Raw genomic sequence first — 16,068 nt, forward strand, 5'->3', positions numbered from 1 at the left:
CTCCCCCTCTCCCGCCGCCCGTGCCGGCCCACCTTCCCCTGGCCCTGGATTTTCCTGGGGGCTCCACGGGCTCTCGGGGACTGCGGCGTCTGCGGCAGAGCGGGGCGCTTCTCGGGCGCGGGGGTTCGCGCTTCTGGGGCTCGGGGTTCCCCGGCCGGGCTGGCGCTTCTGCGTCGGGAGAAGCCCGGGGATCGAGCCCGCGCCCCTGCAGCTGGGCTTTCTCCGCAGGAAGCCGGAGTCGGGCTGGGCAGGACAGTGGACGGTAGCCACGGGGGGTTGTACTTAGGGCCAGCGAGTGACCACGGGTGGAGGCGTACCGTGGAGTAGACGAGAGAGGGAAGGAGAAACTCACAAGCCCTGAAACCCACAAGACAACCGTTTCCCCATTTTCTTGAACCTTCCTGGGGAGGATGAAGTCACTGAGACGCGTCCTTTGTTGTGATTGACGAGACAGAAAAGCTGCCACCCTGAAAGCGGGAGCTTTTTAGCTCCTATTGTGTGGCGACTGTTAAAAAGGATTCCCCTTGGGTTTATTCACTGGGACCCACGGCCGACAGTGAAGAGTTAGCACCCTTTCTTGGAACCACTCGCGTGCGGTAGACTTGTTTACCCGCAGTACCCGAAGTCCCCGGTTTAAAGCCAAAGTCTTCTAAAATGTCTGTTTATTTCCATGTGATAGGATGGTAGCCCTGATGACATTTGCTAGCTGTAAAGAGTGGGATGTTTTCACTTGTCCCAGTTGGCAACGTCTAAGATGTGCCCTTACTAATAGAATGTCCCAGCTTTGCATCCAGAGAGTCGGATGAGCTTCACTCCTGCAGTCCCTCCGTTGTTTTATTGCCAGAAACCGTTGGCCACTATTCGTGTCCCTTGGAAAAACCTAACGAAGACCTTCAGGTGTGTGGATTTTGAGAGCGAGGAGGTGTTAGTGCTCAGAGCTGCGCAGGGGGCAGGTGCAGAAAGCCTCCGTTCCCTTCCACTTCAGGTGGGCATGGGAGATGCCTGCCGCTAACCCCAACTCCTTTTGCACTAACTTGATTTTTAAAAAGAGCTTTTTCCTTCCGAGAACTCAGTAATTGCGGTGTTTCTGTGGTCAACAGCAGGAAAGAACCCAAGTACGTGTTAATTGGTTGCTCCCTCTAAAATCCGGGAGAATTCCTGCGAATTGAGATTACTTCCTTGAAGTGAGTGTTCCTGTGGTTGAGTGTGGGACCTCTTTTTCTCCTGTGTATTATTGAGATCTTTTTTCTTACTACCATAGTTGGAATCCTGATTTAGACGGAGGAAATTGTGCTAAGTTCCTCTTTTTCAGCTATTTTTGCTTTTTATGCTAATCTGTAACTAAATATTTTGGCATATGTGAAATATATAGTGATAGCTGGAAAAATCTTGATAAAAACAGAGAAGCAAAAAGCAACGTGAGAATCAATAACCTTGTCACCCAGAGATCACCGAAATGTTAAGCAAGCATGCCTATCTTTCCAGGCTTCCTTTTGTCTGTATTTCATACAAACACGGTGTCATATTCCATATGCTTTTCTGTAACTTGCTTTTTCACATGACACTGCGTTTATATTTTTCTTATTTTTGAGTAACACAGCTAAAAGTTTTGCAGATATGGATTTTCAGACCTTCACTTTTAGGGACTGTTCACTGTGTTTCAAAACTGTAATGATTAAAATCATGCTTTTACAAAGTTTCCTCCCAGATCTCTCTGATAATATTGTAAATTTTTGATGTGCATTGTTTGGCAAACTTAGGCTTTACTCGTATAATTCTTGGGAGAGCAGGCCATTACTTATTTAGTTTCCAGGTTGACAATATCAGAGTGTAAAAAGTTTCTACTAGTTTAGTGGTTAGCTTCAGATAAAGGTGTAGTCTTGTTCCATGGCTATAACTATGTTCCAAATGCAGGGACTAGCAGACAGTCTGGTTCAAGTCCTGGACCTGGTGGCTTAAAGCTCATGCCTGGCGCGCGTGCATGCGTGCCCAAGATTCTGAGAGGTGAATGGAGGAGGAGGAATTGTGGGGGTGGCCATTCGCCCTGGAGGGTGATTTCTCACTTTCTGTGTCTGTGTCTCTGTCCGGCAAGCACACATTCCATATAGCAAAAATCTCTCTAAAAAATATATTATCCAAATGCAGCACTCATGGGAACAGAAGGTGGTGTGGTGGTTAAGGTGCTGGATTCCCACGTGGTCGACTGCGATTTGAGACCCAGACTTGGTGGCTTGAACATCATGCTGTGTGCATGTGTGCCCCAAATCCATGGCCATCCCTCCTGTGGGGTGACTCCTCACCTTACCTCTCTATTACCTCCTGAGTGCACTCACCCTATGGCAAAAAAACTAACAACTATTAAAAAATCAAACACAGCCTTCAGGCTCCTGGAAATAGATCCTGGAAACTTTTTTTTTTTTGGGGGGGGAGAGGTTTTTGCTACAGGGTGCATGCGCTTGCCAGAAAGACAAGAGAGAGACAGAAATACAGAAAGCGAGAATTCACCCTCCAGGGGGGATGGCCATGCCACAGTCCCTTCTCCTCCATTCTCCTCTCGGGATCTTGGGCACGCATGCACACGCGCCCAGCGTGAGTTTAAGCCACAGGTTCTGGGACTCGGTCGATTTCATAGGAGTCCAGTGACACAGCCACTACGCCATCTGCTGGTCCCAATCCTGGAGACATTTATTTTGCACATCACACTTTACATATTTTATTAACATGAGCCTTAGATTTGTGCCCTTTTAGGGTAGAGCTTTACCAGTGTCACCAAGAGAGCCTGCTGTATAAGGAAATGTCCTCTTCACCCAGGAGGTCCTTACAGATCCTTTCTTTCTCTTTCTCTCTCTTTTTTTTTTTTTTAAGAATTATTTTTATTTAACTTAAACAAATGATTTATTACTTCATTTATTTTAATTTGACCGGAGACAGAGAGGGAAAGTGAGAAAGCAAGCTGCCAGGTCTGGCACTTGAACCATGGTCAGCAGTATGGGAGTGTCCAGCGCCTTAGCCACCCTGCCACCTGCTGGTCCCTTATTTAACTTTATTTATTTTATTTACTTATTTTAATTTGACCAGAGAGGGGCCGAGAGAGAGAGAGAGAGAGAGAGAGAGAGATCTGAGAGGAAATGAGAAAGCAAGCTGCTGGGTCTGGGACTCGAACCGTGGCCGGCCATGTGGGAGTCCAGTGTTCCTAACCACCACACCACCTGCCGGCCCCCAGGTCCTTTTCTAATAGGGTCCTTTTATTGTCGACGTACCTAAAACTTTCACATCTATTTTAGTCAGTCCCTTGGGGGATGAGTCCCAGATGCTTTTTACTCACTTTGTGACTTGGTCTTTGATGGACCTCGAAGTATAGTGCTCAGTATGTCTAGGCTTGTCTGCTTCTTCCTGTCCCCGAGGCCACCACCGTTATCAGACTATCACCGTCTGTCACCTGGGCCACCGAGGTAGCCTCCTTCTCTCCTTGGTTCCACTTTGGCTCTCTATGGTGATGCCCCTTACCAGCCTAAGAGATTCTTTAACATCGACAGGAAACTATGTCACTTTCTTGTTGGAAGCCTCCCGTCCCAGTTCAAAATAAAGTCCCAAGTTTACCAAGGCTTGGTGGCCATCGCATATTTTGGCATTGCCTTCTCATATCTTACCATGTCCCTTTGCCTGGTTCTGCACCCTGGCGTGTGAGTACCGAACCTCAGTTTCTTCCTGAACCCCATCCCCGCTGACATCGTCCCTGGAAGGTGCGGTGAGCTGTTGCCCAGGGCCTCTGCACCTGCCACGCCCTGTGGCTTCAGGCCCTCTCCCACACCTTGCTGCGGTGGCGCATCGAGTCCTTCGGGTCTGGCTTCACGTGTTGCCCCTTCTCTCCATTCCGTTTTGTTTTCTTTACACCATTTACCACTACCTGGAATTACCTTATTTTTAATTTCCTTTTTTCTTTTGGAGAGGTTTTTGCTATAGGGTGCTTGTGCTCGCCAGAAAGACAGAGACAGAAAGCGAGAAATCACCCCCCAGGGGGGATGGCCATGCCGCAATCCCTTCTTCTCCTTTCTCCTCTCGGGATCTTGGGCACCCACACACACGCACCTGGCAGGAGTTTAAACCACCAGGTCCAGGACTCAAACCGCCGTTAACTACCTGAGAGTCCAGCGACATAGCCATTACGCCAACTGCTGGTCCCTCCTTATTTTTAATTTTGTCTTCTCCACTGAAAGTTAAGCTTTGTGAGAATGGGAATTTTGTCTTTTTTCTTTCTTTTGAAAAATTTTTGCCAGAGGGCGTGTGAGCTCACCATAGAGAGACAGAAATAGAGAGAGAGAGAGAAGGGGAGGGAAGAAGCAGCCCCCCCCCCCATGGGGTGTAATTGTGCCACAATCCCTTCTCCATTTTTTCATCTGTTGGGATTTGGGACACCCACACATATGTGCTTGCCATGTTTCACAAGCCAGCGGATCAGGGACTTGAACTATGCCGTTGGCCCTGTGGGATCTGGTTCCACCAAGCCATGGGCCAGCCCTTGTTTGCTTTTTCATTGCGTAATACTATTCAGTGAATGTTGGTTGAATGAATCAACTTGGCAAACATGTTTATATTCCTTTATTCTTTTGCCAGAGGACTTATGCCCTCACCAGAGGGAGGGAGAGGAAGAAAGCATGCTCCCAATGGGAGTGGTCATTCTGCAGCTTTCCCTCCTCCATTTCTCTATCCTGTTGGGATCTGGGACAATGGATGCAAGTGCACTTGAGGTTATTTTCAAGCTTCAGGGCCAGGATTTGAACCTCACAGTTGGCCATGTGGGATCTGGCTCCCCTAACCGCTAGGCTATAGGGCTGGCCTCTGTATTCTTGAACATATTACCTATTTTAGGTCCGTTCTTTCTGTGGAAGAACCTGAATTTTCAGCCTCTTTTTATGGGAGAGTCTGAGAATTCTCTTAGTTCAGTAATTCTCGTGGGCCAGAAAACACCCACATACTTCAGATCTTTGGACTTAATCCCTGGGAGAATCCGGTTGCCAGAATCTGCCTGCTCCTCAAACCCCTCAGGGGATTTTAACGCATGCAGTTTGAGAATGTTTCGGAATTTTTTTTTTTTTTTTCCTTTTTTGGAGAGGATTTTTTTTTTTTTTTGCTATAGGGTGCGTGCGCTCGCCAGACAGACAGAGACATAGAGACAGAAAGCAAGAAATCACCCCCCCAGAATGGATGGCCACGCCACAATCCCTTCTCCATTCTCCTCTCGGGATCTTGGGCATGCATGCACATGTGCCCAGCGTGACTTTAAGCCACCGGGTCTGGGACTCGAACTGCAGTCGACTACATGGGAGTCCAGCGACATAGCCATTACGCTAACTGCTGGTCCCCAATGTCTCAATGTTTTTATGGCGTTTCTCCGGGAGATTGCTTCTTGCTTCAGAGTAGTAATGGTAGCTACCTTTTTTTTTTTCCTTTGGAACACCCTTTATGAGTTAAGTACTATACTGAAAATTACTCAGATTATTTTTAACTGCAGAGCAACTCAGGCGTAGGTATTTCTGGTCTCGTTTTAAAAAGAAGACACTGATACATAGTAAATGACAGAAACTTGGATTTGTACCTAAATCTGTCTTAATCACTGTACCCTACTGCCTCTGAACTACAACATTTAGGGCTGGATGCAGTATTTTGGTTGAGATAGCTGGATTTCTGCTAAGGGCAAGAGAGTATTTTTTGTTCGTTTCCAAACCTGTCCTTGAGGAAGGTCACTCTTTGGTCTTTTTGTCTGAGGTCTTTTAGCTGGGAGATGTTGTTAAGAAACTTTACTCATGGGACCAGCAGGTGGCATGGTGGTTAAGGATGCTGAACTCCCACATGGTCGAATGCAGTGTGAATCCTAGACCTGGAGCCTTGCTTTCTCACTCCTCCTAGTCAAATTAAGATAAATAAAGTTCAATAAAATCATTCTTAAATTTTTTTTAAGGGACCAGCAGTTGGCGTAATGGCTATGTCGCTGGACTCCCATGTAGTCGACCGCAGTTCGAGCCCCAGACCTGGTGGCTTAAACTCATGCCAGACGCATGTGCATGCGTGCCCAAGATCCCGAGAGGAGAATGGAGGAGAAGGGATTGCGGTGTGACCATTCCCCCGGGGGGTGATTTCTCACTTTCTTTCTCTCTGTCTCTCTCTGTCTGGCGCGCGCACGCGCCCTATAGCAAAAATCTCTCCAAAAAAAAAAGAAAAGCTAACCTTAGTTCCCTAATTACAGCTACCAGTCTGATTATGAAATGAAGCCAGATCCCACATGGCCGACCTGTGGTTCGAATCCTGGTCCTGGCCACTTTAAAAACATGCCAGGTTTATGTGCCCAGAATCCTGACAGGAAAGAGAAGTGGAGAGAGGGTTGTGGCATGACTGCTCCCCTTTGAAGGGTGTCCCTCACCAGGAGTTTATGTGCCCTTTGGGGGAAAAATATTTAAATTAAAACCTTTCTCATGAAATGACATGATTTTAATCACCTTAGCACGTATATACAGTATACATATACTTGTATTTGTCTAGAAAATGTATGTGAAAGTTCTAAATAGAAGTTTCCTCTGAGAGGGTTTTCTTTTTTTTTTTTTTTTTTTGAAGGGCTTTTTCTTTTTGGGGCGTCGGCCCCCGAGAGACAGACAGAAAGCGAGAAATCACCCCCTAGGGGGGATGGCCACGCCGCAATCCCTTTTCCTCCATTCTCCTCTCTGCATCTTGGGCATGCACGCACCCACGCCTGGTATGAGTTTTAAGCCACTGGGTCTGGGACTCGAACCATGGTCGACTACATGGGAGTCCAGCGACATAGCCATTACACTAACTGCTGGTCCATCCTTAAAATAAAAATTTTTTTTCCTTTGGGTATTTGAAAATGTTGACTGAAAGTGTGCATTGCTCTATAAAAAGCAATTCTTTCTGGAAGAACATGTTTTTTAAAGTAAGTCGACTATTAGGTGTTGAGTAGATTTTCTTTTTTCTTTTTTTGGTAAAATTTCGAAGCTACATGGTTTTGGAGAAAGTCACTTTTTTGCTTACTTTCATATTGTGTTTTCATTTCCTTTTAAAAAAAAACTGAGTTGAAAACACAGATGTGAGTTTCAGCTTTGTAAAAATACAGAGTGCAGCCGGTTTATGCTTGACCGCACTCATTGACAAGCACTGCGCGTCCAGTGCGTGGAAGTGAACAGTTGCTGAGGGGGTCCAGACGAAGCCCCAGTAAGCATCTTCCTGGAGGGCACACAGCTCTGAGGTCAGTGTTCCGGCTGCTGTCGTTTTCTTGTCTTTCAACAGGTTTTTAAACAAGTTCACTTCGAGGCCAGTCTGTAGCATGGTAGTTCAGGTGACTGGATATCCCACGTGACTAACAGTGTGGTTCAAGTCCCAGGCCCAGCAGTTTGAGAAACGTGCCGAGCACACGTGCGTGCATGTGTGCCCAGAATCCCCAAAAGAGAAATGGGAGGAGAAGGGATTTCTATGCAACCATTCTTCATTGAGGTGGGAGGTTTCTCTCTCTTTCTCTTCTTTCTTTCTCTCTAGCATGTGCAAATGCACTCTGGCAAAATTGGAAAAAAAAAAAAACAGCAAAAATTCCTTTTTTAATTATTTAATTTTATTTATTCATTTATTTTAATTTGACCAGAGAGACATAGAGAGAGAGAGAAAGTGAGAAAGCAAGCCTGCAGGTCCGGGGCTCGAACATGTGGTTAGGCATGTGGGAGTGTCCACCACCTTAACCACCATGCCACCTGCTGGTCCCCCCCACCCCACCCTAGCATGAGTATTAAGCCTCTGGATCTGGTTCTCAAACCATGGTTGACTATGGGAGTCCAGCAACATAACCACTAGGCCATCTGCTGGTTCCCCAAATTTTTTAAACATAGCAGGTATTTTGTTGTTTTGTTATTGGTAGGAAAGTAGAAACTGACTTGCTTAAAATTTTTTTTGTAAAGAGATATTTTTGCTATAGGGCTTGTGTGCTCACCGGAGAGACCATATACATGTGCGTGAGAACTCACCCCTCACAGGGGACGACCACACCACCGTTCCCTCTCCAGTCTCCTCTCGGGATTTTGGGCATGCATATACATGTGCGCCATGTGTGAGTGTCAAGCTGCCAGGTCCGGAACCTGAACTGTAGTCAGGCATGGGGGAGTCCACCGTCTTAGCCACTAGGCCATCTGCTGGCCTGAAATTTTTTTAATAGTTTTGTTTTGTTTTGTGATGAGGTATATCTGCTTGCCAGAGAGATGAAGGTGGGAGGGTGAGGAATTACCCGCTGGGGGCATGGTCGCACACAGCTACTTCTTTCGTCTCTTGTTTTTTTTTTTTGGCATGCACACACGTGTAATCCGCGTGATTTTCAAGCTGCTGGTTCTAGGACTCAAACCACCAAATTGGTCATGTGGGATCCAGCTACTTTATCTTCTATCCCACTTGCTGGATTTTGTTTTTTTTTTCTTTTTAAAGTGTTTGCCATAGGATGCTTGCATTCGCCAGAGAGAGAGAGAGAGAGAGAGAGAAAAGGAAATTGAAAAATCTTCTCCCCAGGGTGGATGGCCACGTCATAAACCCCTCTTCCTTTCTCCTCTTGGAATTTTTGGCATGCGTAGAATGATTTCCTTTTTCTTTCTTTCTTTTTTATTTTTTTAAGTATTTATTTAAATTTATTTGTTATTATTTTTTTTTATTTGACCAGAGAGAGACAGAGAGAAAGGCAAAATGAGAAAGCAAGCTGCCAGGTCCAGGACTTGAACTGTAGCCAGCCATGTGGGAATCCAGCGCCTTTAACTACCAGGTCACCTGCTGGCCCCTGCCCAACATGACTTTCAAATCATCAGTTCCAGGACTCAAACTGCTGTCCTGATAGACCATGTGGGCATCTAGTGCCTTAATCACCATGCCACCTGTAGGTTTCATTTGTTAATAACATTGTATTCTTTTTTAAAAAAAAGAATTATTTAACTTTATTTGTCATTATTATTGGTATTATTTTCCAGTTTGATCAGAGAGAGACAGAGAGCAGGAACGTGAGAAAGCAAGCCACCAGGTCTGGGTTGGCCACGTGGGAGTCCTATGCCTTTAACTACCACGCCACCTGCCGGCCTCAGCATTCTGTTCTTTTTTTTTTTTTTTAAAGAATTATTTTCTTAACTTTATTTATTCATTCATTTATTTCATTTTTAAAATTTGACCAGAGAGGGCCAGAGCGAGGGAGAAAGAGAGGGAGGGAAAGTGAGAGAGCAAGCCTCCAGGTCCAGGACTTGAACTGTGGTCAGCCATGTGGGAGTCCAGCGTCCTCAGCCACCATGCTACCTGCCGGCCCCAGCATTCTGTTTTTTTTTGGAGAGGTTTTTGCTATAGGGCGCATGTGCTTGCCAGACAGACAGAGAGAGACAGAGAGACAGACAGAAAGCGAGAAATCACCCCCCAGGGGGGATGGCCACGCCATGATCCCTTCTCCTCCATTCTCCTCTCGGGATCTTGGGCATGCATGCACACGCGCCTGGCGTGAGTTTTAAGCCACCGGGTCTGGGATGCGAACTGCGGTCGACTACGTGGGAGTCCAGCAACATAGCCATTACGCCAACTGCTGGTCCCAGCATTCTGTTCTTTATCACAGTGATTCTAAGCATTTCTCCTGACACAGTGAATGGCATTTATATGCATCATTTTGCACTGCGTATGGGTGAAAGGTGTTGATACATTTGGGGTGCATAACTGCTGCTTGCTGAGCAGAAGAGTCTTAGGCAAGCCAGTGAGAAAAAGCCTTGATTCTGTTCTGATTTATTCACGTTATAAATTATTCATAAACCAGTAAGATTGCTTGTGATCTATGTCACATTGTCAGAATTCACCGCTTTTTTTTTTTTTTTTTTGAGGTTTTTGCTATAGGGTGCATGTGCTCGCCGTAGAGACAAGAGACAGAAAGCGAGAAATCACCCCCAGGGGGATGACCATGCCACAATCCCTTCTCCTCCATTCTCCTCTTGGGATCTTGGGCACACAGGCACACACACACACCCGGCGTGAGTTTAAGTCACCGGGTCCAGGGCTTGAACCGTGGTCCACTACAGGGGAGTCCGGTGACATAGCCATTACACCATCTATTGCCCCCCCCCTTAGAGCATTTCTGATGAATTTATCATAGGTCACTGACCAGGTACCAAAGAGGTCCTTGGCATTGGAGTGTAAAGTATAGCCAGGAAAAGACAGAAGTCTTTTTCCCCCCTCCCCTCCCCTCTCCTCGCCTTCCCCTTCCCTTTTATTCCGTCTTTCCTTTCCCGGGGAGCAGAAGGCACTCCCCCAATGGGGTATGACTATGCCACAGTCCCTGTTCCTCCATTTCTCCATCCTGTCAGGATTTGAGTGTGCACTGCCACACACCCATTGTGTTTTTTGAATTTCTGGAGCCAAGCGAGATCTGTTTCCTTAACCACTAGGTCTCGAGTCTGGCCTCAGAATAGAAGACTTTCTTCCGGTCTCTTCCATGTGCCAAAGAGTAACAGCTCTGCCCCAGGGGACGCAAACACCCTAGCCGGTGACCAGAGCTTGGGCTGAGGGTTAAAGACACCTTTCATTTGGATTGGCCCAGAGCACTTTCCGTTTACAAAGCACTCTTCAAAAAATTGTCGCTTGATCCTCTAAGAACCCTTTAAAGCAGTTTCAGTTATTACACTGTTATAAATTGAACTCACAGACAGGTTAAGTAATCCCGTTTCCCATTTACCGTAACTCGCATCATTTATCTGAGATGTTCTTCGTGCTGTCCCGGGAAGTCCTAGCAGGTGTCCAAGGCGAGTGCTAGAACGTAAGTCAGATATAGGATGGAGAAAAGAGTCCCAAAGGGAAGAGACTTGGCTGAGGCATGGCTGGAGTTCGAATCCCTCCCGCGGATGGGATGGTGTTTGGTTATGATTAGATCCCGAGGTGTCTTCAGGAGCAGGGTTAATGCCCTTAGGTAAGAGGCAGCCTACATTTTTTGGGGGGCGGGGGGAGAGGTTTTTAGCCATGGGGTGTGTGCACTTGCCAGACAGACAGAGAGAGACAGAGAGACAGAAAGCAAGAAATCACCCCCCAGGGGGGATGGCCACTCCGCAATCCCTTCTCCTCCATTCTCCTCTTGGGATCTTGGGCACGCACGCACATGTACCCGGCATGAGTTTAAATCACCGGGTCTGGGACTTGAACTACAGTCAACTACATGGGAATCCAGCAACATAGCCATTACGCCAACTGCTGGTCCCAGAGGCAGCCTACTTTTACCACGTGAGGATGCAGCGGGAAGGCACCACAGGTGAAGCGTGGAGTGGGCCCTGGCCAGACATGACCGGCCCCTTACCTGGTACTTTCCAGCGCCCTTCACCACCACGCCAACCACTGGCGCCTGCAGGGTCATCTTGATGGCCTTTGCGAGTTAAGCCTGGTGGCGTTGGGAAGGAAAGTTAAAGACAAGTGGTTCTTTTCTGGATGGACAGGTGACCTCATTAGTAATTTGTCTAACATTTATTTGGGTGTTACATTGCGGTATGTAATCGTTCCATTAAATAATTTCCTCTAATTTTAATTGCAAGCTCTCCGAGGTAGGGCTGCCTTTTCTTCTGCCTCCTCCTCTGCACTCTTCTGCCTGTTACCAGTCCCCTGAGGAAAGGTGAACTACGTCCCCTTCAGGAAAGGAGAAGTGAGAGGAGACGTGGGTTTCAGTCTCACCTCCGTGAGTGCTCTGTGAGTTTCGGCAAGTCCCTGCCTCTCCCCGGGTCTCAGACTTCTGCATTTCGAAACGTGTAATGTTCGGTGCTGTGTTTTCCTGTGTAAAAACGTGTCGTGACTTTTCCCACGACCCAGGAGCACCAGTGGTCAAGCTGTGGTGGGGGATGTGAGTAAATGGGGACTCGGAGTCCTCCGATGGGTGCAGTGCGTCTTGTGCAGGCTTCCTGGCCCAGCAGACCGTGCGCTTCTGTCCTGAGTTCTGATTCTACTCTACGGCAAAGAGACCGTCGCTCTTTGCAACCTGCCTTAGTCTTTTTTTGAATAATATGCCCTCCGAAAGGATTTCTTTAAAGCTTTCTAATATATTTGTAACTATACTTTACCAGAATTTTAGAGTTTTTAATTTTTAATTTTTTAAATTTGTTTTAATTTTATTTCTTCATTTATTTATTTTATTTTTTTTGATTTTTTTTTTTGGAGAGATTTTTCACTGTAGGGCGCGTGCGCTCGCCAGACAGACAGAGAGAGACATAGAGACAGAAAGCGAGAAATCACCCCCCAGGGGGGATGGTCACGCCGCAATCCCTTCTCCTCCATTCTTCTCTCGGGATCTTGGGCACACACGCACACGCGCCCGGCGTGAGTTTTAAGCCACCGGGTCCGGGACACGAACCACAGTCAACTACGTGGGAGTCCAGCGACATAGCCATTACGCTAACAGCTGGTTCCCTTGGTTTGGGTTTGTACTATTTACTTACTGAAGAAACCGAGTCAGTCTCCCTGGATTTAACTGCCGATCCAAAAACTTGTTAATATGTGACTGTTACATGACATTCGGAAAATGTGCGAAGTGAAAAATAAAATCCTGCCACCCAGCGGTCACAGATGTTACAATCCTATTTTCTTTTAACTTTTCCTTTGTGTTTTCTGCCTTTTAAAACATGTGCGCGTTCTGTTTATTTTTATGTCCTATTCATATACTTTTAGCATTGTGTCGTGGTCATTTCCCTATGGCATTGTGACAGAGAATGACGCATTGGTGTCCCGATGCTTCACAGTATGTATTATGATTTGAATATTCTCCTTTAGCCATTTCGGTGGTTCTGGCTTTTCACAGTTTTAAAGCCATGATAACTGTCTTTATACATACATCTTTGTATTTATTTTCCTCGAGGCATACACATGTGCCTTATATATTGTTTAAGCAGCCAGGGACAGTTTTCAGATTGTGGCATGGCCATCCCCCACGGGGTGGAGATGATCTCTCACTTCTGTCTCTCCATCTCTCCGGCAAGCACACATGCCCTATAGCAAAAATCTCTCTCTCAACATAGCTAAGTGGGATCTGGCTCCCTTAACCACTAGGCCATGGGGCTGGGTCTACATGTGTTTTTAAATTAATTTTAAAGTGAATTCCTGGGACCAGCAGATGGCATAATGGTTATATTGCTGGACTTCCAGCCATTTATATGAGCGACCATGGTTCAAGTCCTGGACCCAGCGTCTTGAAACTTACAATGGGCACATGTGCATATGTGCCCAGGATCTTGAGAAGAGACTGGAGGAGAAGGCATTGTGGTGTGGCCATCCCCCCAGGAGTGGGGATGATTTCTCACTTTCTGTCTCTCCAGCGAGTGCATGTACCTATAGCAAAAATCTGTCTCTCCAAAAATGTGAATTCCCATTTGCTATTACTTATTTATTTTAGAATTATTATTATTTTATTCATTTATTTTAATTTGACCTGAGAGGGACAGAGTGAAAAAGGAGAAGAGGTGAGAAAGCAAGCTGCCAGGTCCAGGACTTGAACCATGGTCAGCCACGTGGGAGTCCAGCGCCCTTAACCACCACGCCACTTGCCAGCCCCCAGCCTATTTTAAACTTAACAAAATACTATGCTGACATTACTTGTTTGTGGTATATACACTTTTGTTTCCATATTTTGAATCTCTTAATTGGCATTCCACCAGAGACTGAGTAAGGAAGAGAACGGTAAATTCAAGCCACTGGGTCTGGGTCTCTGGGTCTCTGGGTCTCTGGGTCTCTGGGTGTGGCTGCCCTTGTGGGAATCCAGTGCCTGAACTACCATACCACCTGCTGCCTTTAACTGATTCTGCTAATAGTTACTTCTGGTTAGGTCAAAGGCTGACTTTAGAAGTTGTCATTGTAGTGTCTGTTTGAATACTTTGTAACTTCTCGTGGTGGGATTTAATTCTTTTTGTAACACATTTACTTACAGGGTTAGAATCCCTTTTATTATGTATTAGCTGTAACCAACAAATTTAGTGACATAGAGGGTTAAAGTATCTAGATAATTTTGCATATTAATCTCAAGAGAAAATCGAGATGCAATTGTTTGTCTCTAGAACTAGTGGTTCTGGTAGGGAAGATCAAAAAGCTTGGAAGTTTGTTTGTTTGTTTGTTTGTTTATTTATTTATTTATTTTGGAGAGGTTTTCGCTATAGGGCGCGTACGCTCGCCCAACAGACAAGAGAGACAGAGAGACAGAAAGCAAGAAATCCCCCCCCAGCGGGGATGGTCATGCTACAATCCCTTCTCCTCCCTTCTCCTCTCGGGATCTTGGGCACGCACGCACACGCGCCTGGCGTGAGGTTTAAGCCACTGGGTCTGGGACGCGAACCACGGTCGACTACATGGGAGTCCAGCGACATAGCCATTACACTAACTGCTGGTTACCAGAAGTTTGTTCTTTTAAAAAAGTTAATGCTGGGACCAGCAGATGATATAAGTGATACATCTCTGGACTCCTACGTATGTAGTTGATCACGGTTCGAATCCTGGACCCGGCAGCTTAAAACTCATCTTGGGCCTGTGTGTATGTGCCCAAAACGCCCAAAGGAGAATGGAGGACAAAGGATTGTGACATGGCTATCCCCCTGGGGGGTGATTTCCCACTTTTTGTTTCTCTGGCGAGTGCACATGCCATATAGGAAAAATCTCTCTTAAAAAAAAAGTTAATGCTTTCTCCATGATTAAAATATTTACATGATGTAACACAGAACTACAGTGAAAAGTCTCCATATTCTGTCCCTTGCATATTTAGAGCTCATTCCTAGAGGGAACTAGTTATATAATTTCTTTAAAATACTATAGGATTTAGGACTATATGCAAACATCCCCTTCATAGATTAAAAACTTACTTTGGAGGCCGGCAAGTGGCATAGTGGTAAAGGCACTGGACTCCCACATGGCTGAGTACGGATCGAGTCCCAGACACGATGGCTTGGAACTCGCTCTGGGAGCGTGTGTGTGCGTGTCTAGAATCGAGGAGAAGAACGGAAGAGAAGGACTTGTGTGGCCATCCCCTCGGGGTGATTTTTCACTTTTTGTCTCTCTGTCTGTCTGGCAAATGCATGTGCCCTGTACAAAAAGTCTCTCTCAGAAAATAGTGACAGAAGAAAACATATTCTTAAGTTATTTACATATGGGAGTTCTCTATGGCATAAGCATTTGGTTTTTATTCTGATGGTACATGTGCATTTTGTTTACGTGTGTATACAGATTTGCACGTAAATATAAACACTTGCATACGCACATATAAATATGACATTTGGAGGCCCACCCATGAGGGGGTAACTGAGGTGGCTCCATGCTACATGACTGATTGCAGGGTTTGAACCCTGGACCCGGCAGCTTGAGGAACATGGAGCATTTTGTGTGTGCATGCCCAAAATCCCAAAAGCAAGGATAGATGGAGGAGGAGAAAGGATTGTGCGTGACTATTCCCCATCGACCGTGCTTTCTCAGCCCTCCGTCTCTCTGCTGGAACTTTTTAATTAAATAAATAAAATATGTAATTCACTTCGAAAAGCAAAACGTGTGGAAAAGTAAGAAACCAAGAAAAAAAAATCATCTGATGGCCGTGACAGTGCATCGTTTTCATGTAGAAGAGTCCTTCCCCAAGTTTGCATTCCGGGGACGCACACCCTTAGAGAAGCGTAACCACAGGGATTTCACCGTGAGCCTGCTGGATTTTGGGCTTATTGCTTAGGAGGGAAACGCGTCTCTGAGTAATGCTGCTCTTGGAAGGAGGAGCAGGGAGTTGACCTTTGCTGGAGAAGAGAGGGAAGCTGGGATTGGCAAACGAGTCCATAGGTGAAGTGCAGGCACGTGTTTTCGTAGTATATTTGTGAGGGAAAAGGAAAACTCCAAGTTGCAATAATTCCTGGTCTTTAGGGCAAACTGATTTTTGTTTTTCTCTTCTTTTTTAATTTTTTTAAATTAATTTTTTTTTTTTTCGATTTTGCTGTGGACACACGTGCTCTCTGGAGAGCAACAGCGGTGGGTTTGGGGAGTGAGAAATCACCCCCGTGGGGGATAGCCTCTCTGCCA

Source organism: Tupaia chinensis, unplaced genomic scaffold (genome assembly GCF_000334495.1).
Source record: "Tupaia chinensis unplaced genomic scaffold, TupChi_1.0 Scaffold146907_1, whole genome shotgun sequence".
Lineage (NCBI taxonomy): Eukaryota > Metazoa > Chordata > Mammalia > Scandentia > Tupaiidae > Tupaia > Tupaia belangeri.